The sequence below is a fragment of the Xenopus laevis genome, chromosome 4L, assembly GCF_017654675.1.
Source record: "Xenopus laevis strain J_2021 chromosome 4L, Xenopus_laevis_v10.1, whole genome shotgun sequence".
Lineage (NCBI taxonomy): Eukaryota > Metazoa > Chordata > Amphibia > Anura > Pipidae > Xenopus > Xenopus laevis.
Window position 1 is genome coordinate 84,641,440 of NC_054377.1, and position 19,193 is coordinate 84,660,632.

The 19,193-nt window shown below is 39.6% G+C and overlaps 1 protein-coding gene across 6 annotated transcripts in view; it reads left to right on the forward strand.

Moving 5' to 3' along the window:
- Nucleotides 1–5,314: 5,314 nt before the first annotated feature.
- st3gal-iii (st3Gal-III protein) overlaps nucleotides 5,315–19,193 on the forward strand; it is a 145,745-nt gene continuing 131,866 nt past the window's right edge. Inside the window, exon 1 of one of the 6 annotated variants that reach the window (XM_018256382.2) lies at nucleotides 5,315–6,316. The gene's annotated coding sequence lies outside the window, so the exon portion shown is untranslated. Of the gene's footprint in view, nucleotides 6,377–19,193 lie in introns of all 6 variants that reach the window. The other 5 variants (XM_041589109.1, XM_041589110.1, NM_001190396.1 and 2 more) reach the window with 5 other exon arrangements.

Sequence of the window (19,193 nt, forward strand, 5' to 3'; positions counted from 1 at the left end):
CCTGAAAAATCTACCGAAACTTGGCTGAAAGAATTGTTTGGAGCCACCATATTTTCTGAGGTGTTCATAGTGGAAAGAGCTCACAGAGTCCCTGCTAGAGCTCCTCCACCAGGAGCTCCTCCGAGGCCCTTCTTACTGAAAGTCCTTAACTACAGGGACAGAGACGCTATTCTCAGAGCAGCTCGCCAAAAAGGGGACATACAATACAACAACACCCGTATCTCCTTCTATCCCGACTTCTCTATCGCAGTGCAAAAACAAAGAGCTACTTTTCAGGGAGTCAAGAGGCGCTTGCGGGAGGCACAGATCCAGTATAATATGCTCTTCCCCGCTAAACTAAAGGTCCTAGATAGCGGACGCTCACATATTTTTGCAACACCATCAGAAGCAGACGGCTGGTTAGATGCAAGGGGTCCACGGAGACAAGCCCCCGACAACAGTCCCAGATCGTGTAGTTATGAGGTGGTTACGACGTCAAATATAAATCAGGAGATTGTATTACCCTCTATTCAGGAAACCCAGTAAGAGAACTCCCAACTTCCTCTGTTGGATGTATGTAGAGTACTTAAAACTTACATTAAGCGTACAGAAGATTTCAGGAAGGAAGAGAATATATTCATCAGTTTTGCTGGAAAGAATAAAGGATTAAAAGCATCTAACTTTTTTTAGTAAGGCATTTTTTAGTAGCAGTATGCACAAAATGTCTCTGTCTTAAATATATTGATAATGGGTTGAGTGCAGAGGACCTCTTGTAGTTGACTGTATGTATTTTGTGGTCACACCCTCATTGCACCCCCGCCTAATGGTTTTAAAAAATAGTGGTGAGCACAACTTTCCCTTGTTTGTTAAAAGCATCTAAACCATCTCTTGCCCGATGGATTAAAGAGGCTATTCAGATGGCTTACATCAAGGATGACCGTATGCCACCCTTTCAGATTAAGGCCAATTTTACAAGGAAGATGTCAACATCTTGGGCAGAAGCTGCTAATATTTCTATCATCAGATATCTATCAGATATGTAGGGCAGCTACATTGAGTAATCCTAACACCTTTATATAGCACTACAGGGTAGACATCCTGGGCTCTCAGGAAGCTTCCTATGGCAGTAGAATCCTGCAGAAAGCATTATGAAGATCCCTCCCTTTATTACATGTTAACTCTCATGGTGCTGCCGAGTGGGACTAAGGGAACGAGTAAATTTATATTTACCGTAATTTACTTTTCCCTTAGTCCCTTCGGCAGCAAGTTATTTCCCTGCCCTATTACAATTATTAAGCATTGTTTCTCTGTGTTATTAATGAAAAAAACAAAAAACACTGAGGTCTGATGCTGGGAGTATCCTATTTTTGGGTGTGGTGTATTAACTCTTTCTTCCTTTCTCACTTGTCCTACACGGCAGTAATAGACAAAATATATCTCATGGTGCTGCCGAAGGGACTAAGGGAAAAGTAAATTACGGTAAGTATAAATTTACTCATTCTTTGACATATAGTTCCCTGGTAACTTTTGCAGCATGTTTGCTGCAAAACACCGCCCAGTGTATTGTGTTCCATAGAGCTTTAGATAATACATATTCAAATACTGCACCAAACAATGTAGCGCTTCCAAAAACACTTGTTTTTATATACAAATATCCCATAACATTCATACAAAATTATAGCCCTAATATGGTTGTCAATGTGGATATTAAAATCCTGACCAAAATTATGCACATCTGTAGGGTCCATATCCACGGACATTAGCTAAGTCTGGGCACGGACGGCATGTGATAGGTGGCTGGACATGTGATGTTGGGACTGGGCATGTGATGTCAAGGCTGGGTATATGACACAGAGATTATTGATTGGCTGATCACTGCATCATACAAGGTGAGTCCTGTCCAGATTTCCTAATAAGGAAAACTAGGCAGGCAATTTTGACACTGACAGCCCTTACAAAGTGGGCTGTCTGGGTCAAAACCAGATAGGTGGCAACCCTAGACATTGTCTTAAATTATTTAATCCCTAGGATAATAAATCCAGATGAAACATGCATTATCCTTGGTATACAACCTTCTGATGCAATCTGCAAATTGACAAATATCACTGAAGATTCCAGTCTTACTAAAAAAAGGTTGCCCACTCTCACCACTCATTTTTGCTATTGCAATAGAATCGTTAAAGCTCTTCCCGTTAACATTCCTAGACATGAAAATATAGGAACTTATTTTTCCCTTCAAGTGGAGGACAGCCTTTACTTTCTTCTAAAAAAATATATCTTTACGATAATAACACATAATATAAATATTCTTCTCTGTACCCTCCATGGTTATGTTAGCTAACATAACCAACCTCTCTCTCTCTCCCTAAAACAACGTGGGTCAAATTTTGGGAATCACTTTGAAAAAGTTTTTGTGAGACCTAGGTAGTCTGTGTTGGTATATGATGAATGTAAAAACAAATTAGACCCCTCAGCTTCTCCAAATTGTTTTCATGGGTGTCTGTACAGGTCCATATTTTCATACTTGGTAAACATGTCCAACAGTTCAGACTTTCTGAAGGGAAATATTTATTGCTGCCTCGCAAATATTTTAACATATTTATCCAGAATCATAATTGGCAATTCATTTAAATGTCGCCGGTCAGTTGCCATTAACTCAAGTCCCCACTGGATAAGTTAACATGAAAGAAGAAAAGGTGTTGTTATAGAAAAGGCAGTGTTTCTCGACTACAATACAGCCACTTCCCACACTTTGCGTTTGTGCATCTGGTGTGTGTGTGTGATCTGTGGGTCTGTACCTCTTCAATTACTGCCTGCTTGTGAACTGCCTTGCTGCAGCATCCCCTCTCTATCTGATTCCTGTTTGCCAGCACAGAACACCAATCTTCCAAGAAGCCTTGTTTGATGTAAACATAAATATTTGGCTTCAACAATTAAGGTAATCCAAATGCATGTAACTGAACTGGACCAGCAGATGAGTTATTACATTTAAATCATTTAAATCTCCTGTGCCACTTGAATTTAGTTGCAGCTGTCACTAGGAGTCTAAACATTTTTTTATTGGGTTTTATAGATTTACAATATACTTTACTGTATCGGCCACTGCAGTGTAAAGGTGCATTCTGAGCCTCAATTGCTTGAAGAGACCGTATAAACCTTTTTCAACAAAAGCTCAATTAATAGGGTTTAGAGACAAACATACTTTTTGACTATTGTTTTAATCATTAAATATTTTTGTTACTTTGAGCACTTAACAAGATAATGAAGCCAGTTTCACTTTAGTACTTCCTGTCACTTCCTGGTTCTAGCAAACTGTATCAGTTCTGAATCTAGTATCAGTTCTAGTAACTGATAATACGAATTACCAGTTAACTGAAAACTCACTGATAAACAACTACTCAAAGGTTGTAACTTAGGGGAGGGAGGGGTTTGTATAATGGTAGATAAGGAGCTCTGAAAGAACTGCTCTTTCTATAAAGGGAGTGGAAGGTTCAGTGTAAACCCCAAATTTCAAATACTCCAAGGTTTCGATCCCACACAGGAACCTTTTTCAAGCTTTCCTTGAAAAAGGTTCCTGTGTGGGACCGAAACATTGGATTAATAAACCTGTTTTGCTTTTTAACCATATTAACTTTTGTGTGTAAAACCTGTGAGTGCCATCACTATGGAATATATATTATATATATATATATATATATATATATATATATATATATATATATATTATATATATATATATATATATATATATATATATCCCAAAAATGAAGGTGCCATGAGGGTCCCGTTTTTAATATATTTAAATAAAGACATGGATTTTTAATTAATTTATCAAAGGCTCCCTGTGTGCACCTTCATTTTTGGGATGATATATATATATATATATATAAGCAAAAAGAAAAACCGCACCAACAGGTCTATATACAAAAATAGAAAAAACTTTTATTGATCAACGTTTCGGCTCGACTGCTGGAGCCGTCTTCAGGAACAAAAAAATTGTGCATACTTACAAACAAACTTAAATACCCCCATTGCGCGCCAAAAGGGAAGTGACAAGTGAAAGTGTACAATGTGTATCAATTAGTGACATGATCCCCTTCATCTTTAATGAATAATAAATAAATAACCATCCATAATGAGTATTGTGCAGTATCGCTGATCTGCGTGCCTTGTGCCAAGTGTGAGGTTAAAATCCTTAAAAACCACAGAAATCGCCGTGTGTACTACCTTCACATGTGTATGTGAAGCTAACACGGACTGTGCCCCATCGGTAGGGAAGACGGCTCTTACATACCTCCATTCACATGTCGCCTCAGAAATGCAGGTACAGAGCAGTGTATAGCAGCAGCAGCGTAGTCTGTCTCAGCTAGCTTAAGATAGCTGATGGGGCGCAGTCCGTGTTAGCTTCACATACACATGTGAAGGTAGTACACACGGCGATTTCTGTGGTTTTTAAGGATTTTAACCTCACACTTGGCACAAGGCACGCAGATCAGCGATACTGCACAATACTCATTATGGATAGTTATTTATTTATTTATTATTCATTAAAGATGAAGGGGATCATGTCACTAATTGATACACATTGTACACTCCCACTTTCACTCGTCACTTCCCTTTTGGCGCGCAATGGGGTTATTTAAGTTTGTTTGTAAGTATGCACAATTTTTTTGTTCCTGAAGACGGCTCCAGCGGTCGAGCCGAAACGTTGATTAATAAAAGTTTTTTCTATTTTTGTATATAGACCTGTTGGTGCGGTTTTTCTTTTTGCTTATTATTATTGATATATATAACCAGCACACAGGGATTGCTCTTTGGATGTCCGTGTGCACTGTGTCTAAATTTACTATATATATTATATATATATATATACATATATATAAATAATTCACTTGTAGTGAAATATGAACAGGTAGTGTACTGCACCACAAAGCCCTCATAATGTGTGGGGAGTGTGGTTTGTGCACAGTGTGAGCAGGTGGGTTTCATGTTTGTGGCCTAATTATTAACATTTATTTATATAGCTTATGGTGGATTGTGGCTGGTACATCTATGTTGTGTTGTGTAGCACCATGGTACTAGAGGAACGTTGTTTCGTTTCACTGTGTACTGTATATGGATGAAATGACAAACTCACTCTTGACTCTGATGGTGTGATAGTGTGGCCTAATGGTGTGATAATGTGGCCTAATGGTGTGATAATGTGGCCTAATGGTGTGATAGTGTGGCCTAATGGTGTGATAGTGTGGCCTAATGGTGTGATAATGTGGCCTAATGGTGGATTGTGGCCTAAAGGTGTGATTGTGGCCTAATGGTGGGATAATGTGGCCGTGTGTGTGTGTGTGTGTGTGACCTCAGTCACCTCAGCATGTGATTCTCAGAAGCATCTGTATGCCTGGATTAGCCCATAAACACAGAAAAAAAAATAATGAACCCTTTGTGCCCAATTTCAACATTTTATTAGGGAACGATTACATATAAAACTTTTCAAACTTTCATTTTCGACACTTTACGTGTTTGTGAAAGGGGGAAGTCAGACCGCGCCATATTTCAACGCACCCCGGCCTGGGTGTTCCAATGAAGAGGCCAACAAGTGCGTCACAATAACAAACGTATTCGAAGAGACTAAAGAAAAGGTTTCCGACTACTATCATACAAGCGAGGAGATGTTAGCAGAGAATTATAAGGGACGCGACTACAACGCACACCATTCATGGTTTACCTCCGTATCATGCCTTTGCCCCAAAGAGAGACCTCAACAGCTGGGCTGAGAGTTCAAGCCCACCACTGGCTGGAAAAGCGTAGGCTGAACATCCCCACAGTGCTCACTAGATAGTGATTGGCAAAGCGTGGGATTATAACTTCCCCCTCCCTTCTAACCAAACACAAATTCCCCCATTGGAGCCTATCAGTCTGCGGCGCTCGGCAATTGGTGGTCGCTGTTGGCCCCTGATTGGTCAACCGCTTATCCAGCGTTACGGTGTTGTGGTTGGTGAAGATTCTCTCTGTCCTTTGCTCTGATTGGTGCAAGATCTTCGGGGGTTCTTCGCGGTGGTCGTGCAGCGATGCTGTCATTGGGTCTGTCTTGGAGTATCATCTGCTAATTGGTTTGACTGTACCTTGTGGTCAGTTTCCCTCAGACGTCCGCAGACAGCCGGGCATTAACAGGCGGAACACAAGGGGGCTTCCACGTCCAGCCTGCAGCACCAGAGCATGGCGGCGCCCCGGAGCCAGTGCACATCAAGGAGCTCCTTCAGCTATATGGAGGCCTCTCCGGGACCCTGTGCTACGCAGCGGTGCTGACCAACAACGGGCCCTTGCACGCCGAGCCGGACAGGTAGTAGCACCAAGAAGGGGAGTGAGGCTAGTCCTGGAGATAACGGTCCTACTAGGGGAGGTGTGTACAGGCAGGAGACAATGAACAACAAGGCACCACTCATAGTCAGTTGTACAGCGCTACAGCGTATGCCGGCGGCATATAGATTCCATAGTGACAGAATAGTGTTCTGCTTCATGCACCTATCAATAGGGGTGTTGCCTGCAGCAGCAGCTAATATATCATCTGGCGGAATCATTCATTGTGACAGAAGCACCGGTGCCAGCTGATGACTGGAGACTGCTGTTATTTCTTGGCCCATACACTGCAACATTACTCAGCTCTGGCTTAAACCACTGCTGCAATTGTTACACCAATTCAATGCGCAGGCTAGTGTATGTTTCCTCTTGTTGCTTTTCATGACTGTATGTGGCAATAGCAGCTGAACAGACCCACATCCAGCATTTCATTCTGACCTCAAGGGTTTTATGGCTGCTGGTTATGGCTTTCCTCACATCATATCTGCTTTACATAAAGGCTTCAGAGCTGTAGTTTGCTATTAAATATGGTTAAGATGTTTTTATTTTAAGTTATATACATAGTTTGTTCTTTGGCTGTCAGGCTTTGCATTTAACTGGATCTGGTTTCTAGGTTGTAATTACCCTAGAAACCAAGCATTAGTTTAAAAGTCTGTTTAAAAAAGGAATACGAGTGGTTACAACTGCAAAAGTAAGCAATAAAAGTGAAATCGTAGATTGAAGCTGCCTGTTCTCTTTTGGATGCTGGATCCAGTGACTAGATAACACGTTTGAGTTGCAGTTTGGAAAGAAGCAGAATAGAATGACCAATAATAACTGAATTGCTTAGAATCTGACCTTATATCATAGGGATCCACCCCCTTGAACCTGTGAGCAACATTCAGATTTTAAAGTAGTTGGGGAGTAACACAAGCATGAAAAATCTTCACAGGGTGCCAAATAAGTGCTGTGATTGGCCATTTGGTAGCCCCTAGGTGGCCTGTCAACCTATTTGAGGCTCTGTTTGGCAGAATATGTGTTTTTTCTATGCAATTAAAACTGCCTCCAAGTCAGTAATTCAAAAATAAGTGCTTGGTTTGAGACCACTGGGAGCAACATCCAAGGGGTTGGAGAGCAACATGTTGCTCACAAGCTACTAGTTGGGGATCACTGTTATATCACACTTCACTTACCCTTAATTGCCACTCCAACTTTTTAGGCTGACCACTAGTAAGATCAAAGTCATTTTATAAATCCCTTGGGCACTTTAAGAAGGTTCATGAACTTCATGTGATATGACTGAAAGTGTCAGCAGTAGGTCTGTTTTGTCCAAATGCATCACAGTTCATTGCAAAAGCGGTATACTAAACATGGTCATGCAGTTTCATATCATTTGCTCTGATCTTGCATGGCCTTTTCTTTATAAAAGAAACTAAAGGCTGTTATAAAATCTAACTCTGTGTGCAGAAAGTGCTTTCAGTTTTACAGTGTACTTTAATTTTATTTTTCAGGGAAACCACCCATATTTTCTTGCATATTGTAAGAAAATGTCATTCTAAGCAGCTTTATAGTATACATTAATGAAACCTTTTCAGTGGTCTTAGAGTTGTTTGTAAATGTATCTGCAATATGTTGATGTTATATAAAGAATAATTATACTGCTATGTTAGCGTTTAAGAAGGTGTTGGGTGGTTTGCATTACTGCCTTTCAGCTAAGTTCAATTCCAGACAAGGCACTTCATGGAGTTTGTGTGTTTTCTGCATACTTGCATTGGTTTTCTCTAGGATTTTTTGTTTTCTTCCTACTGTCAAAAACATAAAGGCAGATTAACCTTTTAAATGCCACAGATCGTAGAATCTACGTTCTGTGGCAAAGGTACTTGAAATGCCACAGAACGTAGATTCTACGTTCTGCAGCATTTCCTGTTTCAGGAGCGGAGGAGCGGCTGTTAGAGCTGCTCGATCCCCTGCCCCTAGGCAACGAGCAGAGCAGGGGATCGAGTGGCCCCTGGGGCGCGATCGCCATGGGGCCCAAAAACAGCAGCAGGCACGTGTTACTTACGTGTCCTGCTGCTGCAGCCTGCACCGGATCGTCGATCTCCGCCCCCACAGCACACAGACAGGAACCACGAGGCAGATGTCTTCCAGGGGCTCTTCCTGATCGCCTGCAACAGTCTCCAGCGATTTTTTCAGGTTAGTGCAACAATTACACACACAAACACACCAACACACACTTATTACAGTAATACACACTTAGATTCACACTTACACACACTTACACATACATTTTTGGGGATTGGGGGGGTCACTTACACTCACTGCACTTACACACATGTGCACACGCACACACGCGCACATAACATGTAATTTACCATTTGTACACACGCACACGCACATACATGGCATTGTGGCCTTTTTTTTTTTTTTCTTATCGCATCGTTTCTTTTTTGGCTGAAAAAAAATGTTTTATTGCCATTACGCATAGCGTATTCGCTAACCGTACTGTGCAATACCTTTTGTATGTTATTTCGGTGATTATATTGCAATTTTGGGTATTTTGGTGCATTTTTAGCCATTTTATTGAATTTTTAGCCATTTTATTGCATTTTCAGCTCTGCATATATTGTGTTCACTTTTTTCTAGCCGTATAACCTGTTTGGCCCATCTAAAATATTCAAACTGTGATTCTGACAGCTGATAACACTAGTCTGGAAAAAAAACATTGATTTTTGTGGTTTTATTGGATTTTTTTGCATTTCACCCTTTACTGCCTTATTTTGTTTTGCCTTGTAAATTTTATCTACTATATATCCATTTGGGGGTCTCTGTGCGCCACATAGTTTGGTATATCTATGCATTTTGGGCATCAAAGTGTTCAGTAGACCTCTGGCGTTCATATTTAGGATGTTTTATGCTGATACGTTACGAAATGTGGGGCATATAATGGGGTAAAATTCAAGCTTTCTGACAATTTTCAGAAATTTGATAAAAACCGTTATGTTCAGCATTGCTTTGCAGTTTGGCAGTTTGCAGTAGAAACACTTATTTACCCATATTGGATTCGTCAGAATGTGTACTTTCTGAAAATATATGGTTTTCTGGGGTCTTTGTACTGTTAGGGGGTCTAATGTCGCATAATACACACACCAGGTGCTTATATTGCAGCAGCCAGCGCGTCAGCTGTGAAAATGTATATACACTATTGTCATTTGGGGGTCTCTGTGCGCCACATAGTTTGGTATATCTATGCATATTGGGCATCAAAGTGTTCAGTAGACCTCTGGCGTTCATATTTAGGATGTTTTATGCTGATACGTTACGAAATGTGGGGCATATAATGGGGTAAAATTCAATCTTTCTGACAATTTTCAGAAATTTGATAAAAACCGTTATGTTCAGCATTGCTTTGCAGTTTGGCAGTTTGCAGTAGAAACACATATTTACCCATATTGGATTCGTCAGAATGTGTACTTTCTGAAAATATATGGTTTTCTGGGGTCTCTGTACTGTTAGGTGGTCTAATGTCGCATATTACACACACCAGGTGCTTATATTGCAGCAGCCAGCGCGTCAGCCGTGAAAATGTATATACACTATTGTCATTTGGTGGTCTCTGTGCGCCGCATAGTTTGGTATATCTATGCATATTGGGCATCAAAGTGTTCAGTAGACCTCTGGCGTTCATATTTAGGATGTTTTATGCTGAAACGTTACGAAATGTGGGGCATATAATGGGGTAAAATTCAATCTTTCTGACGATTTTCAAAAATTTGATAAAAACCGTTATGTTCAGCATTGCTTTGCAGTTTGGCAGTTTGCAGTAGAAACACACATTTACCCATATTGGATTCGTCAGAATGTGTACTTTCTGAAAATATATGGTTTTCTGGGGTCTCTATACTGTTAGGGGGGTCTAATGTCGCATAATACACACACCAGGTGCTTATATTGCAGCAGCCAGCGCGTCAGCCGTGAAAATGTATATACACTATTGTCATTTGGGGGTCTCTGTGCGCCACATAGTTTGGTATATCTATGCATATTGGGCATCAAAGTGTTCAGTAGACCCCTGGCGTTCATATTTAGGATGTTTTATGCTGATAAGTTACGAAATGTGGGGCATATAATGGGGTAAAATTCAAGCTTTGTGACGATTTTCAGAAATTTGATAAAAACGGTTACGTTCAGCATTGATTTGCAGTCTGGCAGTTTGCAGTAGAAACACTTATTTACCCATATTGGATTCGTCAGAATGTGTACTTTCTGAAAATATATGGTTTTCTGGGGTCTCTGTACTTTTAGGGGGGTCTAATGTCGCATAATACACACACCAGGTGCTCATATTGCAGCAGCCAGCGCGTCAGCCGTGAAAATGTATATACACTATTGTCATTTGGGGGTCTCTGTGCGCCACATAGTTTATAATATCTATGCAAATTGGGCATCAAAGTGTTCAGTAGACCCCTGGCGTTCATATTTAGGATGTTTTATGCTGATACGTTACGAAATGTGTGGCATATAATGGGGTAAAATTCAAGCTTTCTGACAATTTTCAGAAATTTGATAAAAACCGTTATGTTCAGCATTGCTTTGCAGTTTGGCAGTTTGCAGTAGAAACACTTATTTACCCATATTGGATTCGTCAGAATGTGTACTTTCTGAAAATATATGGTTTTCTGGGGTCTCTGTACTGTTAGGGGGGTCTAATGTCGCATAATACACACACCAGGTGCTTATATTGCAGCTGCCAGTGCGTCAGCCGTGAAAATGTATATACACTATTGTCATTTGGGGGTCTCTGTGCGCCACATAGTTTGGTATATCTATGCATACTGGGCATCAAAGTGTTCAGTAGACCCCTGGCGTTCATATTTGGGATGTTTTATGCTGATAAGTTACGAAATGTGGGGCATATAATGGGGTAAAATTCAAGCTTTGTGACGATTTTCAGAAATTTGATAAAAACCGTTACGTTCAGCATTGCTTTGCAGTTTGGCAGTTTGCAGTAGGAACACATATTTACCCATATTGGATTCGTCAGAATGTGTACTTTCTGAAAATATATGGTTTTCTGGGGTCTCTGTACTGTTAGGGGGGTCTAATGTCGCATATTACACACACCAGGTGCTCATATTGCAGCAGCCAGCGCGCGTCAGCCGTGAAAATGTATATACACTATTGTCATTTGGTGGTCTCTGTGCGCCACATAGTTTGGTATATCTATGCATATTGGGCATCAAAGTGTTTAGTAGACCCCTGGCGTTCATATTTAGGATGTTTTATGCTGATAAGTTACGAAATGTGGGGCATATAATGGGGTAAAATTCAAGCTTTGTGACGATTTTCAGAAATTTGATAAAAACCGTTATGTTCAGCATTGCTTTTCAGTTTGGCAGTTTGCAGTAGAAACACTTATTTACCCATATTGGATTCGTCAGAATCTGTACTTTCTGAAAATATATGGTTTTCTGGGGTCTCTGTACTGTTAGGGGGGTCTAATGTCGCATATTACACACACCAGGTGCTCATATTGCAGCAGCCAGCGCGCGTCAGCCGTGAAAATGTATATACACTATTGTCATTTGGTGGTCTCTGTGCGCCACATAGTTTGGTATATCTATGCATATTGGGCATCAAAGTGTTTAGTAGACCCCTGGCGTTCATATTTAGGATGTTTTATGCTGATAAGTTACGAAATGTGGGGCATATAATGGGGTAAAATTCAAGCTTTGTGACGATTTTCAGAAATTTGATAAAAACCGTTATGTTCAGCATTGCTTTTCAGTTTGGCAGTTTGCAGTAGAAACACTTATTTACCCATATTGGATTCGTCAGAATCTGTACTTTCTGAAAATATATGGTTTTCTGGGGTCTCTGTACTGTTAGGTGGTCTAATGTCGCATAATACACACACCGAGTGGTTATATTGCAGCAGCCAGCGCGTCAGCCGTGAAAATGTCTATACATATTGTCATTTGGGGGTCTCTGTGCGCCACATAGTTTGGTATATCTATGCATATTGGGCATCAAACTGTTTAGTAGACCCCTATGTTTATATTTAGGATGCTTTATGCTGGTAATGATACATGGACAATACGATGCTGGAAAGTTGAATCTTTGAGGCAATTTCCAGATATTTCACCAAAACCGCCAAATTTGGCAAAGCCTTGCGACTCAGTAGTTTGGAGCAGAAAGGCATGGGTACCCATTTTAGATTCCGTAGAATGTGTACTTTCCAAAAATATATGGGTTTGGGGGGTAAACATATATTTCTGTGTTTTTACCCCGCAAAAATGCAGTCAATGTGTTGATTTTTCATTAGCTGAAGTTACCCACGGGACTGTTTGTATGCGCTAACTTCATTTTGGGGCCTCTAAATGCCAGATACTTTGGTAAACTTATGAACAATGGCCACCAAAATGTTCAGAGGAACCCTGGCAATCATATTTAGGGTGCTTTTTCTTAGTACGTAATGACACATGGGTGATATGGTGCTGGGAAGTTGAAGCTTTGAGGCAATTTTCAGATATTTCACCAAAACCGGCAACTTTGGGAAAGCCTTGCGACTCGGTAGTTTGGAGCAATAAGGCATGGGTACCCATTTTAGATTCTGTAGAATGTGTACTTTCCAAAAATGTATGGGTTTGGGGGGTAAACATATATTTCTGTGTTTTTACCCCACAAAAATGCAGTCAATGTGTTGATCTTTCATTAGCTGAAGTTACCCACAGGACTATTTGTATGCGCTAACTTCATTTTGGGGCCTCTAAATGCCAGATACTTTGGTAAACCTATGAACAATGGCCACCAAACTGTTCGGAGGAACCCTGGCAATCATATTTAGGGTGCTTTTTCTTGGTGCATAACGATACATGGGTGATATGGTGCTGGGAAGTTGAAGCTTTGAGGCAATTTTCATATATTTCACCAAAACCGACAAATGTGGGAAAGCCTTGCGACTCAGTAGTTTGGAGCAGAAAGGCATGGGTACCCATTTTAGATTCTGTAGAATGTGTACTTTCCAAAAATGTATGGGTTTGGGGGGTAAACATATATTTCTGTGTTTTTACCCCACAAAAATGCAGTCAATGTGTTGATTTTTCATTAGCTGAAGTTACCCACGGGACTGTTTGTATGCGCTAACTTCATTTTGGGGCCTCTAAATGCCAGATACTTTGGTAAACTTATGAACAATGGCCACCAAAATGTTCAGAGGAACCCTGGCAATCATATTTAGGGTGCTTTTTCTTAGTACGTAATGACACATGGGTGATATGGTGCTGGGAAGTTGAAGCTTTGAGGCAATTTTCAGATATTTCACCAAAACCGACAACTTTGGGAAAGCCTTGCGACTCAGTAGTTTGGAGCAGAAAGGCATGGGTACCCATTTTAGATTCAGTAGAATGTGTACTTTCCAAAAATATATGGGTTTGGGGGGTAAACATATATTTCTGTGTTTTTACCCCACAAAAATGCAGTCAATGTGTTGATTTTTCATTAGATGAAGTTACCCACGGGACTGTTTGTATGCGCTAACTTCATTTTGGGGCCTCTAAATGCCAGATACTTTGGTAAACTTATGAACAATGGCCATCAAAATGTTCAGAGGAACCCTGGCAATCATATTTAGGGTGCTTTTTCTTAGTACGTAATGACACATGGGTGATATGGTGCTGGGAAGTTGAAGCTTTGAGGCAATTTTCAGATATTTCACCAAAACCGACAACTTTGGGAAAGCCTTGCGACTCAGTAGTTTGGAGCAGAAAGGCATGGGTACCCATTTTAGATTCAGTAGAATGTGTACTTTCCAAAAATATATGGGTTTGGGGGGTAAACATATATTTCTGTGTTTTTACCCCACAAAAAATGCAGTCAATGTGTTGATTTCTCAGTAGCTGAAGTAAAGTCCTGATCAATTTGGATGTGCTAACTTCATATTGGTGTCTCTAAATGCCAGATACTTTGGTAAACCTATGCATAATGGGTATCAAACTGTTCAGTGGACCCCTGGCAATCATATTTCAGGTGCTTTTTCTTGGTACCTAATATAGTTTGGGATATGCGGAGCAGCAAAATAAAACCTTTGAAATGATTTTTCAGAATTTTGAATTTTTTTTTGAAAAACCGCTATTTTCAGACAAGCTTTTATGTTTGGTAGTTGGGAGTAGAGAGACATAGTTACCCATTTTGTAATCGGCAGAATGTGTACTTTTCAAAAATGTATGGTTTTCTGGGGTAAACCTACGGTTTCAGGATTTTTTGCCTTGGAATCTAAAGCATGCCGTTTTCTGCCTTAGTGCTTTCAAAATTCGGTAATATACTGCCGGGAGTTTTTGCTGTACAGAAATCCTAAATCTCCCTAAAACTATACATATCTGGTATTGGCATGTTCGAGAGACATAAGGCTTTCCAAATCAGTTGGATTTTCATCCCTAAAATGAAATATTTTTCTGGTATAAATTGATATACGATGAAAAATGGTAATTTTTCATTTTTTTTTGGTATTTAGCACTATAAATTTTTTTGCACAGGTGGAAATACATGAAAACTCCGGCAGATTTAGAAAGCTCAGTTTCTACCGAAAAAAACAATGTATAGTTTTCCTAGGTAAACTATAGGTTTCCCCTCAGAAAATGCCCCTAAAGTGAGAGAGCACAAAATGTTTCAAAAACGGCTGGCATTTCGCGTAACCAAAATGTGAAATTCTGCTGGCACTTAAAGGGTTAATAGGCTCCTTATTCTCTTAACTAGGAAGACTTTGCAACTTTCATAGGTCATACCTCTCCTTATTGATTGAGACGCTCCTGTAGTTGAAGGGTTTGGCTCCACTGTAGTATTATTAAAGAACAACTATACCCCCAAAATGAATACTTGAGCAACAGATACTTTGGGGCAAATTCACTAAGCGACGAAGCGCCTAACGCTAGCGTCAATTCGCTAGCGTCAATTCGCTAGCGTTGGGCATTTTCGTTACTTCGCAAATTCACTAACAAACGCTGGTGTAAATTCGCTAGTGTTACTTCGCACCCTTACGCCTGGCGAATTTTCGATACGGACGTAACTACGCAAATTCACTAACGCGCGCAGTGTACTGAACGCTACCTTTTACGCTAGACTTCCTTCGCCACCTCAGACCAGGCGAAGCGCAATAGAGTAGATAGGGATTGCTTCAAAAAAAGTTCCAATTTTTTCTAAGTCCCAAAAAACGCTGGTGTTTTTTCTATATTATGGGTGATAGGCTGAAAAAGATCGAAACATTTTTTGGGGCTCCCCTCCTTCCCCCCTACATTTCTTCACTCATGGCAACTTAACTATACAGTGGGCACATGTGTAGGGCAAAAATTGTATTTGATGTTTTGAAGGTTTCCCAGGCATTTGTAGTGATTCTACATATTCCTCCATTGAAATTTGAATTTGGCGCTGTATGCAAATTAACCATCGCTAGCGTAACTTCGCTTCGCTTAGCGAATCAACGCTAGCGCAACCTTACGCTACCCCTGTGCGCAACTTCGGATTTTAGTGAATTTGCGGAGCGCTGGCGCAACTACGCCTGGCGAAGTGCGGCGAAGTTACGCCTGGCGCAACTACGAATCTTAGTGAATTTGCCCCTTTATCTCAAATGAAGTGGCATATTAAAGAATCTTATCAAACTGGTATATATATTTAAGTACATTTTGCCCTTTTACATCTCTTGCCTTGAACCACCATTTTGTAATGGTTTCTGTGCTGCCTCAGAGATCACCTGACCAGAAATAATGCAACTCTAACTGTAACAGGAAGAAGTGTGGAAGCAAAAGACAGAACTCTTTCTGTTAATTGGCTCATGTGATCTAACAAGTATAGTTTGTTTGGTATGTTTGTGTACACAGTTAATCATACGATCCCAGGGGGGTGGCCCTTATTTTTTAAATGGCAATTTTCTATTTTTACCCAATGGTACATACTGCTAAAAAAGTATATTATTATGGGAATGGTTTACATATGAGCTGTTTTATGCAGTATCTTTTCATCGAGACCTACATTGTTTGAGGGGTATATTTTTCCTTTAACACAAGATTAACACAGTATGGATCCCACAATGTTTTTTGCCTTAATTCGTTTTGTCTCTAAATATATATTTTAGGCCTTATATTTCTTCAAAAACCAGTATGTTGCTCTGAGGTTTTCTTGCTCTAATCCTGTCATCTGAAAAAACTGACCATAGCATGTGTGTGTGTGAATGTGCAGGGCCGGATTTGAGGTACACCGGAGCACATGGTGCTCCGTAAAGAGTGGCTGGGCGGCATGCCGCCCCTAGGAATTTGCTGGCCCGGGCCTTTGTGGCCTTGCCACAAATCCGGGCCTGTGAATGTGATAGGGACTGAGATTTTAAGCTCCACTGGGACAGTGACTGATGTGAATATGGTATAATCTCTGTAAAGCTCTGCAGCATATGTTGGCACTGTATATAACGGATAATAAAAATGTGCAGCTTTCAGGGTCAACAAAATGCAACAGGTCTCTTGGAGTCACTTGTAAACCTCCATCATGTAAGTGCTTAAAAATGCTTTTGTGTGCACATTTGAGCAATAAACGTGATATGAGTGTTTAAGCAGAGACAGTTTTCAGTATTGCCTATGGCATAGACAAACTGCCTGGTAAATTTTAGGGACGATTTAAGAAAAATTTAGTTTGCCTGTTTTCAACAATTCAAGAAAAAGCATGACAAATAAACATGAATAAACAACTTTATTTGTTTTGCCAGTTAGTTAAAACATTTGAGTTTTTAGCCTCATTAAAATGAATAGAACAATGTGATTCTCTCTGTAATGCAACTTGCATCTGAGAAAACCACATACTATTCTTTTGCGTTTTTCAAGACAAAATGTTCACGTTCCATTGCTTTTTTTTTTTATGGCCCTTTTTTCACTTGACCTCAAAATTGATAACTAGACCCTTAATCTCCCCTCTGAGAGCATTGGGATTGTGTACTTACGCAGAACTGTCTTCTCCTGCACTTGACGGCAGAATCAAATCAAAGAATTAAATGGACCTCAATACAAATTTTTGAATGTTTTGCTGTCCGAGCTGGAGTTGATTTAGCTTAGGTGACAAAACATGCTGTGTGCCATAACCCTAATACCATTACAGGTACAGGATGTGTTATCCAGAAATCTCCGAATTACGGAAACGCAATCTCCCATAGACCCCTTTATAATCCATTAAAATTTTTTAAATTATTTCCTTTTTCTCTGTAGTAATGAAACGGTACCTTGTACTTGATCTCAGCTAATATATTATAAGACATATTTGGATAAAAAACAATATCAATGGGTTTCATTTCTGTTTAAATGATGTTTTAGTAGATTTAAGGTATGGAGATCCAAATTATGGAAAGATCCCTTATCCGCTAAACCCCAGGTCCCCAGCATTCTGAATAACATCTCCCACACCTGGCTTATTACAAGGTGGAGTTGAAATTAAAGGAGAAACTAAACAATTATTGGTTTATAATAATAAAAAAATAAAATATTTTACACCAGTATAACATTTTTACTCAAAGTGGTTTCACCTTTTAATTAACGCAGTTGGTCTTTATTTTTTTAAAAATATTTTACTTTTTTGTCCAGCAGCTCCCCAATTTGGGATTTTTTAAGTCTGGTCACTATTGTCCAATTTACCCTAGCAAATAAGCAGTGGTTTGCACAGATTGGAAGGCCAGCACAGAAAGTTACGTTTTAAAAAAAAACAACAACAAAACTAAACAAATTAAAGTATATGTTTTACTTTAAAACCACAATCTGATGTTTCGGCCGACCCACGGCCTTTCTCAAAGTGTAAAGTAAGCAATGAAGGATGCCTTAAATCTGTGTTGTGGCGGGAAACAGCAGCATTACCCATGACGTATAGATATCATCATAATGAAGCGACCCCCTCATTAAACATGTCATTGTAAATACAAATAAATCCCAACCTCCATTAATTAAAAACATATAATCAATTAATGCTTTATACAATTCATCCCTTGGTATACGTTAGTTTAAAAACATAAAAAAAACAAAGTAGCAAACTTAAATGTATCAATATTGTAACTTCGCTAAACATTGTTGCTAGTTTGTCCGTCTCTGAGTAGATGTTCCATAATTTACAAAGCTCTCAGTCATTTCGTGGAATAACTCCTCTCTACAATTGGATCCCCTTTACTTTCTAGGGTTTTACACCCAATTCATTTCTTAATTTTATAAATTTTAACTAATGATTCATCACTAGATTATGTTTAATTTAACCCTTGTTTGCCCTTTCTATGTTTCTCATGTGGCCACACAGGTATTCTCTTCAACTCCGGGGTTCTGTCTCGTTCTATTTTTATTTAAACTTAATTTGAAATATTGCCTCTCTTTCTTACACATGGGGAACTAATTGGATCTCTGGGACCTGACACATACCCCCTCTGGTTTATATATATATATATATATATATATATATATATATATATATATATATATATATATATATATATTTATATATATTTATATATATATATACACATACACACACGGGGCAGCACTACACTACAATATTAGCTTTTCAGCAGGATCCAGATTCGGCTGAACCCTTCTGTCAGGCCGAACCGAATCCTAATTTACATATGCAAATAAGGGGCAGAGAGGGAAATCGTGTGACTTTGTATCACAAAACAAAGTACATTTTTCCCCTCTCCACCCCTAATTTGCATATGCAAATTAGGATTTGGTTCTGTTTTCGGCCAAATCTTTCACAGGATTCAGGGGTACGGCCGAATCCAAAATAGTGAATTCGGTGCATCCCTAATTTAAAAGGCTGTACATGCATTTTTTAATACACGTATTTCGATTTTTCACAAGAAAGCTTGGTGTATATAT